Genomic DNA, 13,271 nt, shown 5'->3' on the forward strand with positions numbered 1-13,271 from the left:
CTGCTAGGTTCAAGTGCCTTCCCGAGGCAACCTGCAGTTCTTGATCAAGTCTCCAGTCTGTTCTCGTCTTTACGAGTAGTATTATGCCTTTTGTTTTGTAAAGTTTCTTACTGGATTAAAAACTCTGTTTTCGCCAAGTCGCTTTTGGGTCCTCATTCACCTGCATAACAGAAGGATCCGACCAAGGAATGGACCCAGCGACTACAGAGGCTCGTAACACTGCCGTCAAGATCCAAGGAGCCATGCTCGGCAGACACGAGCAGGAATTGTCTGCTGCTCGCCATGCCGTGGAGAACCTGGCCGCTCAGGTTTCCGACCTCTCTGGACAGTTCCAGAGTCTTCGTCTCGTGCCACCTGTTACTTCCTGGCCTGCCGAGCCTCCGGAACCTAGGGTTAATAACCCACCTTGCTACTCCGGGCAGCCCACGGAGTGCCGCTCCTTTCTCACCCAGTGTGATATTGTGTTCTCTCTCCAACCCAACACATTCTCTAGCGAGAGAGCTCGGGTTGCTTACGTCATTTCACTCCTTACTGGCCGGGCCCGAGAGTGGGGCACAGCTATCTGGGAGGCAAGGGCTGATTGTTCTAACAATTACCAGAACTTTAAAGAGGAGATGATTCGGGTTTTTGACCGTTCAGTTTTTGGTGGGGAGGCTTCTAGGGCCCTGGCTTCCCTATGCCAAGGTGATCGATCCATAACGGATTACTCTATAGAGTTTCGTACTCTTGCTGCCTCTAGTGACTGGAACGAGCCGGCGCTGCTCGCTCGTTTTCTGGAGGGACTCCACACAGTGGTCAAAGATGAGATTCTCTCTCGGGAGGTTCCTTCCAGTGTGGACTCTTTGATTGCTCTCGCCATCCGCATAGAACGACGGGTAGATCTTCGTCACCAAGCTCGTGGAAGAGAGCTCGCGTCAACGGTGTTTCCCTGCTCCGCATCGCAACCATCTCCCTCCTCTGGCTCAGAGACTGAGCCCATGCAGCTGGGAGGTATTCGCATCTCGACCAAGGAGAGGGAACGGAGGATCACCAACCGCCTGTGCCTCTATTGCGGATTTGATGGACATTTTGTCAATTCATGTCCAGTAAAGGCCAGAGCTCATCAGTAAGCGGAGGGCTACTGGTGAGCGCTACTACTCAGGTCTCTTCATCTAGATCCTGTACTACTATGTCGGTCCATCTACGCTGGACCGGTTCGGGTGCTACATGCAGTGCCTTGATTGACTCTGGGGCTGAGGGTTGTTTCATGGACGAAGCATGGGTTCGGAAACATAGCATTCCTTTCAGACAGTTAGACAAGCCTACGCCCATGTTTGCCTTAGATGGTAGTCATCTTCCCAGTATCAGATTTGAGACACTACCTTTAACTCTCACAGTATCTGGTAACCACAGTGAGACTATTTCTTTTTTGATTTTTCGTTCACCTTTTACACCTGTTGTTTTGGGTCATCCCTGGCTAGTATGTCATAATCCTTCTATTAATTGGTCTTGTAATTCTATCCTATCCTGGAACGTATCTTGTCATGTGAAGTGTTTAATGTCTGCCATCCCTCCCATTTCTTCTGTCCCCACTTCTCAGGAGGAACCTGGCGATTTGACAGGAGTGCCGGAGGAATATCATGATCTGCGCACGGTCTTCAGTCGGTCCCGAGCCAACTCCCTTCCTCCTCACCGGTCGTATGATTGTAGTATTGATCTCCTTCCGGGGACCACTCCTCCTCGGGGTAGACTATACTCTCTGTCGGCTCCCGAACGTAAGGCTCTCGAGGATTATTTATCTGTGTCTCTTGACGCCGGTACCATAGTGCCTTCTTCCTCTCCGGCCGGGGCGGGGTTCTTTTTTGTTAAGAAGAAGGACGGTACTCTGCGCCCCTGCGTGGATTATCGAGGGCTGAATGACATAACGGTTAAGAATCGTTATCCGCTTCCCCTTATGTCATCAGCCTTCGAGATTCTGCAGGGAGCCAGGTGCTTTACTAAGTTGGACCTTCGTAACGCTTACCATCTCGTGCGCATCAGAGAGGGGGACGAGTGGAAAACGGCGTTTAACACTCCGTTAGGGCATTTTGAGTACCGGGTTCTGCCGTTTGGTCTCGCCAATGCGCCAGCTGTTTTTCAGGCATTAGTTAATGATGTTCTGAGAGACATGCTGAACATCTTTGTTTTTGTCTATCTTGACGATATCCTGATTTTTTCACCGTCACTCGAGATTCATGTTCAGCACGTTCGACGTGTTCTACAGCGCCTTTTAGAGAATTGTCTCTACGTAAAGGCTGAGAAGTGCTCTTTTCATGTCTCCTCCGTTACTTTTCTCGGTTCCGTTATTTCCGCTGAAGGCATTCAGATGGATTCCGCTAAGGTCCAAGCTGTCAGTGATTGGCCCGTTCCAAGGTCACGTGTCGAGTTGCAGCGCTTTTTAGGTTTCGCTAATTTCTATCGGCGTTTCATTCGTAATTTCGGTCAAGTTGCTGCCCCTCTCACAGCTCTTACTTCTGTCAAGACGTGTTTTAAGTGGTCCGGTTCCGCCCAGGGAGCTTTTGATCTTCTAAAAGAACGTTTTACGTCCGCTCCTATCCTCGTTACTCCTGACGTCACTAGACAATTCATTGTCGAGGTTGACGCTTCAGAGGTAGGCGTGGGAGCCATTCTTTCCCAGCGCTTCCAGTCTGACGATAAGGTTCATCCTTGCGCTTATTTTTCTCATCGCCTGTCGCCATCTGAGCGCAACTATGATGTGGGTAACCGTGAACTGCTCGCCATCCGCTTAGCCCTAGGCGAATGGCGACAGTGGTTGGAGGGGGCGACCGTTCCTTTTGTCGTTTGGACAGACCATAAGAACCTTGAGTACATCCGTTCTGCCAAACGACTTAATGCCCGTCAAGCTCGTTGGGCGTTGTTTTTGCTCGTTTCGAGTTTGTGATTTCTTACCGTCCGGGTAGCAAAAACACCAAGCCTGATGCCTTATCCCGTCTGTTTAGTTCTTCTGTGGCTTCTACTGATCCCGAGGGATTCTTCCTTATGGGCGTGTTGTCGGGTTAACAGTCTGGGGAATTGAAAGACAGGTTAAGCAAGCACTCACGCACACTGCGTCGCCGCGCGCTTGTCCTAGTAACCTCCTTTTCGTTCCTGTTTCCACTCGTCTGGCTGTTCTTCAGTGGGCTCACTCTGCCAAGTTAGCTGGTCATCCCGGTGTTCGAGGCACTCTTGCGTCTATTCGCCAGCGCTTTTGGTGGCCGACTCAGGAGCGTGACACGCGCCGTTTCGTGGCTGCTTGTTCGGACTGCGCGCAGACTAAGTCGGGTAACTCTCCTCCTGCCGGTCGTCTCAGACCGCTCCCCATTCCTTCTCGACCATGGTCTCACATCGCCCTAGACTTCATTACCGGTCTGCCTTTGTCTGCGGGGAAGACTGTGATTCTTACGGTTGTCGATAGGTTCTCTAAGGCGGCACATTTCATTCCCCTCGCTAAACTTCCTTCCGCTAAGGAGACGGCACAAATCATCATCGAGAATGTGTTCAGAATTCATGGCCTCCCGTTAGACGCCGTTTCAGACAGAGGTCCGCAATTCACGTCACAGTTTTGGAGGGAGTTCTGTCGTTTGATTGGTGCGTCCGTCAGTCTCTCTTCCGGGTTTCATCCCCAGTCTAACGGTCAAGCAGAGAGGGCCAATCAGACGATTGGTCGCATACTACGCAGCCTTTCTTTCAGAAACCCTGCGTCTTGGGCAGAACAGCTCCCCTGGGCAGAATACGCTCACAACTCGCTTCCTTCGTCTGCTACCGGGTTATCTCCGTTTCAGAGTAGTCTGGGTTACCAGCCTCCTCTGTTCTCATCCCAGCTTGCCGAGTCCAGCGTTCCCTCCGCTCAAGCGTTTGTCCAACGTTGTGAGCGCACCTGGAGGAGGGTGAGGTCTGCACTTTGCCGTTACAGGGCACAGACTGTGAGAGCCGCCAATAAACGCAGGATTAAGAGTCCAAGGTATTGTTGCGGCCAGAGATTGTGGCTTTCCACTCGCAACCTTCCTCTTACGACAGCTTCTCGTAAGTTGACTCCGCGGTTCATTGGTCCGTTCCGTGTCTCCCAGGTCGTCAATCCTGTCGCTGTGCGACTGCTTCTTCCGCGACATCTTCGTCGCGTCCATCCTGTCTTCCATGTCTCCTGTGTCAAGCCCTTTCTTCGCACCCCCGTTCGTCTTCCCTCCCCCTCCCGTCCTTGTCGAGAGCGCACCTATTTACAAGGTACGTAAGATCATGGACATGCGTTCTCGGGGACGGGGTCACCAATACTTAGTGGATTGGGAGGGTTACGGTCCTGAGGAGAGGAGTTGGGTTCCGTCTCGGGACGTGCTGGACCGTTCGCTTATTGATGATTTCCTCCGTTGCCGCCAGGGTTCCTCCTCGAGTGCGCCAGGAGGCGCTCGGTGAGTGGGGGGGTACTGTCATGTTTTGTCATTAATTATCATGTCTTGTCCCTGTGCTTCCCCTTCTATTCGTTTCCCTCTGCTGGTCTTATTAGGTTCTTTCCCTCTTTCTATCCCTCTCTCTCCCCTCCCTCTCTCACTCTCTCGCTCTCTCTTCTCTCTATCGTTCCGTTCCTGCTCCCAGCTGTTCCTATTCCCCTAATCAATCATTTAGTCTTCCCACACCTGTTCCCGATCCTTTTCCCTGATTAGAGTCCCTATTTCTCTCCTTGTTTTCCGTACCTGCCCTGTCGGATCCTTATCTATAATTCACCGTGCTGTGTCTATGTTTTGCCCTGTCGTGTCGTGTTTCCCTCAGATGCTGCGTGGTGAGCAGGTGTCTGAGTCTGCTAGGTTCAAGTGCCTTCCCGAGGCAACCTGCAGTTCTTGATCAAGTCTCCAGTCTGTTCTCGTCTTTACGAGTAGTATTATGCCTTTTGTTTTGTAAAGTTTCTTACTGGATTAAAAACTCTGTTTTCGCCAAGTCGCTTTTGGGTCCTCATTCACCTGCATAACAGTCCGAGTTTAAAAGTAGAACGTTTGCAGCCATCCATTTCCTTGTCTGAAACACAAGCTTCTAGCGATGGTAATTTTGGGGCTTCACCATGTTTCATTGAAATGTACAGCTGTGTGTCATCCGCATAGCAGTGAATGTTAACACTATGTTTTTGAATGATATCCCCAAGAGGTTAAATATATAGTGAAAACAATAGTGGTCCTAAAACGGAACCTTGAGGAACACCGAAATTTACAGTTGATTTGTCAGAGGACAAACCATTCACAGAGACATACTGATATCTTTCCCAGAGATAAGGTCTCAACCAGACCATAACTTGTCCGTGTAGACCAATTTGGGTTTCCAATCTCTCCAAAAAAATGTGGTGATCTATGGTATCAAAAACAGCACTAAGGTCTAGGAGCATGAGGACAGATGCAGAGCCTCGGTCTGATGCCATTAAAAGGTAATTTAACACCTTCACAAGTGCAGTCTCAGTGCTATGATGGGGTCTAAAACCAGACTGAAGCATTTCGTATACATTGTCTTCAGGAAGGCAGTGAGTTGCTGCGCAACAGCTTTTTCTAAACATTTTGAGAGGAATGGAAGATTTGATATAGGCCAATAGTTTTTTATATTTTCTGGGTCAAGGTTTGGCTTTTTCAAGAGAGGCTTTATTGCTGCCACTTGTAGTGAGTTTAGTACACATCCGGTGGATAGAGAGACATTTATTATGTTCAACATAGGAGGGCCAAGCACAGGAAGCAGCTCTTTCAGTAGTTTAGTTGGAATAGGGTCCCGTATGCAGCTTGAAGGTTTAGAGGCCATGATTATTTCCATCATTGTGTCAAGAGATATAGTACTAAAACACTTGAGTGTCTCTCTTGATCCTAGGTCCTGACAGAGTTGTGCAGACTCAGGACAACTGAGTTTTGGAGGGATACGCAGATTTAAAGAGGAGTCCGTAATTTGCTTTCTAATGATCATGATCTTTTCCTCAAAGATATTCATGAATTTATTACTGCTGAAGTGAAAGCCATCCTCTCTTGGGGAATGCTGCTTTTTAGTTAGCTTTGCGACAGTATCAAAAATACATTTAGGATTGTTCTTATTTTCTTCAATTAAGTTGTAAAAATAGGATGATCTAGCAGCAGTGAGGGCTCTTCGAAACTGCACGATGCTGTCTTTCCAAGCTAGTCGATAGACTTCCAGTTGATGTGGCGCCATTTCCGTTCCAATTTTCTGGAAGCTTGCTTCAGAGCTCGGGTATTTTCTGTATACCAGGGAGCTAGTTTCTTATGACAAATATTTTTTGGTTTTTAGGGGTGCAACTGCATCTAGAGTATTGTGCAAGGTTAAATTGAGTTCCTCAGTTAGGTGGTTAACTGATTTTTGTCCTCTGACTGTCACTTCTGACCTTTATTTTCCTTTGTTTTGTCTTTATTTAGTATGGTCAGGGCGTGAGTTGGGGTGGGCAGTCTATGTTTTGTGTTTCTATGTTTTTCTATTTCTATGTTCGGCCTAGTATGGTTCTCAATCAGAGGCAGGTGTCGTTAGTTGTCTCTGATTGAGAATCATATTTAGGTAGCCTGGGTTTCACTGTTGGTTTGTGGGTGTTTGTTTCCATGTCTGTGTTTTTCACCACACGGTACTGTTTCGGTTTTGTTATTTCACGTATTCATATTCGTATTCATATTTCATAGTGTTCAGTGCTTTTGTTATTAAAATCGTCATGAGCACTTACCATGCCGCATCTTATATATGCCATTTAGCAGTCGCTTTGGCTGTAAGTCGCTTTGGATAAAAGCGTCTGCTAAATGGCATATATAAGATGCGGCATGGTAAGTGCTCATGACGATTTTAACATTCTACGTATGGGTGGTCCCGGGGATTGAACCCACTACCCTGGCTTTACAAGCGCCATGCTCTACCAACTGAGCTACAGAAGGACCATCTTGGTCCGATCCCTTACACCTCTTCAGACGAAGACGAGGAAATCTGCCGTTACACTGACGTCCTTGGGTAGGCAGAGGGATTCTGGAAGGGCATCAAGGAATCTTTGTGTTGTCTGAGAATTTATAGCACGACTTTTGATGCTCCTTGGTTGGGGTCTGAGCAGATTATTTGTTGCAATTGCAAACATAATAAAAATGGTGGTCCGATAGTCCAGGATTATGAGGAAAGACATTACGATCCACAACATTTATTCCATGGGACAAAACTAGGTCCAGAGTATGACTGTGACAGTGAGTAGGTCCAGAGACATGTTGGACAAAATCCACTGAGTCGATGATGGCTCCGAAAGCCTTTTGGAGTGGGTCTGTGGACACATTTTAATATGTGAATATTAAAATCACCAAAAATTAGAATATTATCTGCTATAACTACAAGGTCTGATAGGAATTCGGGGAACTCAGTGAGGAACACTGTATATGGCCCAGGAGGCCTGTAAACAGTAGCTATAAAAAGTGATTGAGTAGGCTGCATAGATTTCATGACTAGAATCTCAAAAGACGAAAAAGTCATTTTTTTGTTGTAAATTTAAATTTGCTATCGTAAAGGGGGTATTGTGTGAGAAATAAACTCAATTTAATCCATTTCTAATTCAGGCTGTAACACAACAAAATGTGAAATAAGTCAAGGGGTATGAACACTTTCTGAAGGCAATGTATGTCGCCGTGTTTTTGACCACTCCATCTCCTTCTACTCCTCGTCCTCCTCTGTGGTTTTCTGGTGCTGTGTGATGGCATCCACATGTCTGTCAGATACAACATGGGAAGACACAACTGAATAACTCTGACACACACCCTTCCATAATCCCATGTCCCCCACACACACACACACACACACACACACACACACACACACACACACACACACACACACACACACACACACACACACACACACACACACACACACACACACACACACACACACACACACACACACACACACACACACATGACCGTAAAGAGAGGGGCAGTAAAAAGTTAAACGGTTAGATGGGAAGTTGGGGGCCTGTCTCTCTAAGTGCATCTGAAACGTTACCTCTGTGGCCACTCATGACCACGCTGGCCTTTCTCTCTTTTACTACAGGCTGCTTTACTAACTCTGTTTGACAGCCAAGCAGTAAGACCACCTGATGCTTTTGTTTCTCAGACTCTCTCTCACCACCCATGGGTTTGTAAAATGGTTGAAAAGGTTTGGGGAACTGAGCCAGTTATGTTCTGAACAGAGGGACAGGGTTTTGTTTAAAGCAGGTGACTCTGCACCGACACACACACACGTTCACTCAGAGACAATCGTCAGAACGCTGTGTAATGTGAGGACAAACAAGGGTGTGTTTCCTCTGCTACGCTGCCCGTCTATATGAGTCAGAGACCCCAGAGAACTGTGTGTCCACGTGTGGCCCAAATGCCCAGTCCAGACTTGCGACCCCAAATCATGAGGATGACCTCCTTATCATACCATACTGTACACACACTTTCTCTCTCTCTCTCACTCTCTCTCTCTCTCTCTCTCGCTCTCTCTCATAAACACACACTTCTGATAAAACCACATATAGTGTGAAAGCCTGTTAACACGCCTGAGGCAAACAGGAGACAGAGAGAAGAGAGTCAGGTGTCAAGGCCTGAACCTCAGAGCAGCAGGCCAAGAAATCAGACCTTGTGGACGGTGATTAATACAACAGAAAGTCTGGGCTTTGGAAGTGACCACAGCATCCCGACTGTATTACAGCTAGCCTTGGACAGGCACACACAGAGGGAACGGCTTCTCTCACCCAGTCTGACTGCCAAGTCAGCTCTCCCCTCTGCTCCCTGTACGGTTTCACTCCACAGCGTTTGATCATATGAACCTGTCACACACTCACATCACTGCATCTAATCAACAGCGAATGGAATAATATGCATACTGTATGCGTGCACATACGCATGCCCGTACGCATGAAGACACAGATTCTTGCATGCATACACACATACCCCTCAGTCAGCTGGGCTGTCCCACACACATGCAGAGTTGAGACGGCGCCGACAGAGATGGTCGCCTCGCTTCACGTTCTTAAGAAACTATGCAGTATTTTTTTCTTTTATGTATTATTTCTTACATTGTTACCCCAGGAAATCTTAAGTCTTATTACATACAGCCCGAAAAGAACTGTTGGATATAAGAGCAACGTCAACATACCAACATTATAACCAGGAATATGACTTTCCCGAAGCAGATCCTCTCTTCAGACCACCATCCAGGACAATGGATCTAATCCCAGCAGCTGACCGAAAACAAGGGCGACGCAGAAGGGGCAGACGGAGCGGTCTTCTGGTCAGGCTTCGAAAACGGCACATCTCTCTCTGGTCCCGAGTATAATACTCGCCAATCTCCAGTCTCTTGACAACAAGGTAGACGGAATTTGAGCGAGGGTTGCCTTCCAGAGAGACATCCGAGGTTGTAACATTCACTGTTTCACAGAAACATGGCTCCCTCGGAAGAGAGATGGCTCTTGTTGGATTTGGTTCAGCCACTGGGCTTCTCCAAGCGTCGCACCGACAGAGATAAACACCTCGCCACCTTACCGGCCACCCTAGACCCACTTCAGTTTGAATACTGCCCCAACAGGTCCACAGATGACGCAATCGCCATCACACTGCCCTATCCCATCTGGACAAAAATAATACCTATGTAACAATGCTATTCATTGACTAAAGCTTAGCATTCAACACCATAGTACCCTCCAAGCTCATCATCAAGCTGGAGGCCCTGGGTCTCAATCCCTCTCTGTGCAACTGGGTCCTGGACTTTCTGGCCGCCCCCAGGTGGTGAAGGTAGGAAACAACATCTCCACTTCGCTGACGCTCACCACTGGGGTCCCACAAGGGTGTGTGCTCAGCCCTCTCCTGTACTCCCAGTTCACCCACGACTGCATGTACAATCATCAAATTTGCAGACTACACAACAGTAGTGGGCTTGATCAACAACAACGACGAGAGCCTACAGGGAGGAGGTGAGGGCACTCGGAGTGTGGTGTCAGGAAAACAACCTCTCACTCAACGTCAGCAAAGCAAAGGAGATGATCGCGGACTTCAGGAAACAGCAGAGGGAGCACCCCCCTATCCACATCGAAGGGACAGCAGTGGAGAAGGTGGAAAGTTTTAAGTTCCTCGGCGTGCACATTATAGACAAACTGAAATGGTCCACCCACACAGACAGTGTGGTGAAGATGTCGCAACAGTACCTCTTCAACCTCTGGAGGCTGAAGAAATTTGGCCTGTCACCCAAAACCCTGACAAACTTTTAGAGATGCACAATCAAGAGCATCCTGTCGGGCTGTATCACAGCCTGGTACAGCAACTGCACCACCCTCAACCGGAAGGCTCTCCAGAGGATAGTACAGTCTGCACAACGCATCACCAGGGGCAAACTACCTGCCCTCCAGGACACCTACACCACCCATTGTCACAGGAAGGCCAAAAAGATCATCAAGGACAACAACCACCCGAGCCACTGCCTGTTCACACCGTTATCATCCAGAAGGCGAGGTCAGTACAGGTGCATCAAAGCTGGGACCGAGAGACCCAATCACTGGACACTTTAATAAATGGATCACTAGTCACTTTAAACAATGCCACTTTAATAATGTTTACATATCTTACATTACTCATATCACATGTATATACTGTATTTTCTACCATCTGCTGCACCTTGCCTGTGCCGCTCAGACATCGCTCATCCATATACGTATATGTACATATTCTCATTCACCCCTTTAGATTTGTGTGTGTTAGTAGGTAGGTAGGTAGTTGTTGGGGAATTGTTAGATTACTTGTTAGATATTGCTGCACTGTCGGAACTAGAAGCACAAGCATTTCGCTACACTTGCATTAACATCTGCTAACCATGTGTATGTGACCAATACAATTTGATTTGATTTGACTCTCACACACACATACACACAGACACATTCTCCTAACCTAACCCTAACCTGGGTTCATGTCCCAGTGGGTCTGCCAATCAGAGCTCTGTGTCGTTCAGGATAATTAAACCTGTCACCTCAGACACGAATGGAAACCAACAGCACAACAAACACATCAAAGGAAAGGAGGAATCGAAAAGAGGCAGCAACGGTTTGAGAGCCAGTAAGGAGTTCATGGAGCAAAGACCTTGAGATGTTTATTCTTCACAATGAAACACTCTACGGACTCTGGATCTGTTGTAGGAGATCAGGGTCCCCTATCAAAACAGCTTGAGGGTGTTCAATATGGTGAAGACGAGAGAGAGAGAGAGAGAGAGAGAGAGAGAGAGAGAGAGAGAGAGAGAGAGAGAGAGAGAGAGAGAGAGAGAGAGAGAGAGAGAGAGCAAAACAGAGGTCTCTGACAACTTCATGACAGTTTAATGGCTGTCCTTTCCCACAAGGTAACCACTTCTCTCCACACAACTACAGTAAGCCATGTCTACTAACCCTTAGGAGAGCCCACCATCATTCCATGCCTTGTTAGAGGGAATGTTTACAACACCTCTGAAACCAGACAGATTTGGAATATCACAATATGAGGAAATTACCACCTCTTTCTAAGCTCCTGTCCTCAGCAGCAACACATCCAATATCTGAAATAATTTACTCTAGGTTTGTTTAGTTTTCCTGACTGGGCTTGGGGCCAAGGGCATGCCTGTTGTTCCAGTGGAGCGGCTAGCACTGTCTGATTAGGGCCATCATTAACTTAATGATGCGGCCTGTTCGCTCTGAGTTCCGCCGTGTAATGGATTGACTTGGAGGATGAGGGGAAATATACAGTTAAAGAGGAGAGTCGGCGTTGAAGTTTCACCGTCTGTCTGTCCGTCTGTACGTCTCTCTGTCTGTCCGTCTCTCTGTCTCTCTGCCTGTGTGTCTGTCCTATGTGGTCAGCAGCAGTGTCCCCCTCATCCACCAGAGAGAGGAGACAGAGAGGAGGCCCCTAAGTGTAAACAGTCTAGTGGGCGAAATTACTGGTGTCAAAAAGAGGCAGACGGAGGCGGTTGGTCTGTGCCCATTTCCTCTCCTAAAAATATGCTAACCCGACGGCTTGAGTGCCCGCTGTGTTGTCAATGGAGGCTTGATTAATGATCAACACCTTAAGCACAGGAACAAATCCACCCTCACCTTATATAACTTAAGTCAACACATAGGCAATGGTAGATCACAAAAGTCCACATATTAACAGAAAAAAAGAAAGTAATCCCTTTACATAACATTAGGACTTTTAATTAAAAATAACTAAATGCACAGTCAACCAGTCAAACCTCTTCTAGCGATATGAAAAAAGTTTGAGGATATTGATCATGTGTTACCATGAGTCCAAATGCACTAAGAGAGTTTGTTACTGTATATTATCTTATTAATGTGTGTATTTACAAATGTGTAGGTCCTTTGAGAAGTTTACATAGTAGAGCTAATAGGATAACTCAGGCAGGACGAGGAGCCACGAACAGGTTGTCACGCCCTGACCTTAGAGAGCCTTTTTATGTCTCTATTTGTTTTGGTCAGGGTGTGATTTGTGTGGGCATTCTATGTCTTGTATTTCTTTGTGTTTGGCCGAGTGTGGTTCTCAATCAGAGGCAGCTGTCTATTGTTGTCTCTCATCGGGAATCATACTTAGGTAGCCTTTTCCCACCTATGTTTGTGGGATCTTGTCCTTGTATTGTTTCTGTTGAGCCCTACAGGGCTGTACGTTTCGTTGGTTCGCTCTTTCTTGTTTTTCTGGTTATCATTAAAGAATATGATTAACCTACCCCATGCTGCATCTTGGTCTAATTCCACCAACGAGATCGTTACACAGGTGTTCATCTTGTCAAAGCTGTTGTGAATAATTGACCTTTAACCCCTGTTTCTGAGCCAAATGAGAAGTATAAAGGAGAAGTAGGAGTAATAACAGTCAGTCTGCAGGGGTAAACACAGGCCTTACAGTATATGAACAGCAATTATACACACAGGAAAGGTCAGGAGGAAGATGAGTCATTCCACAGGCATTTCCCAGAATTCTTCACTTCCCCTCTCCCGTGCCCTTCGGCAGCCCTCATTGGAGAGTGGGAGAGAGGGAGAGTGGGAGATGAAGAAAGAGAGTGGCAAAGTGAAAGAGTGAAAGGGAGAGCGAGAAGAAGAGGGATAGAGGCAGAGAAACTGTAAGCTGGGGTCCCTAGTGGTCTGGGGGGGGGGCTAGGAGCCCCTCTGTGTGGGGTCTGTCTGGCGTGCGTGCAGCACTGGAGTCTGGTTATTGATTTTCAGGCATGAAGCAGGAATATTGTCCAATGTTTACTCTGTTTGCCAAGCCTCTCCCGACCCA

Source organism: Oncorhynchus gorbuscha, linkage group LG04 (assembly GCF_021184085.1).
Source record: "Oncorhynchus gorbuscha isolate QuinsamMale2020 ecotype Even-year linkage group LG04, OgorEven_v1.0, whole genome shotgun sequence".
Classification (NCBI taxonomy): Eukaryota; Metazoa; Chordata; class Actinopteri; order Salmoniformes; family Salmonidae; genus Oncorhynchus; species Oncorhynchus gorbuscha.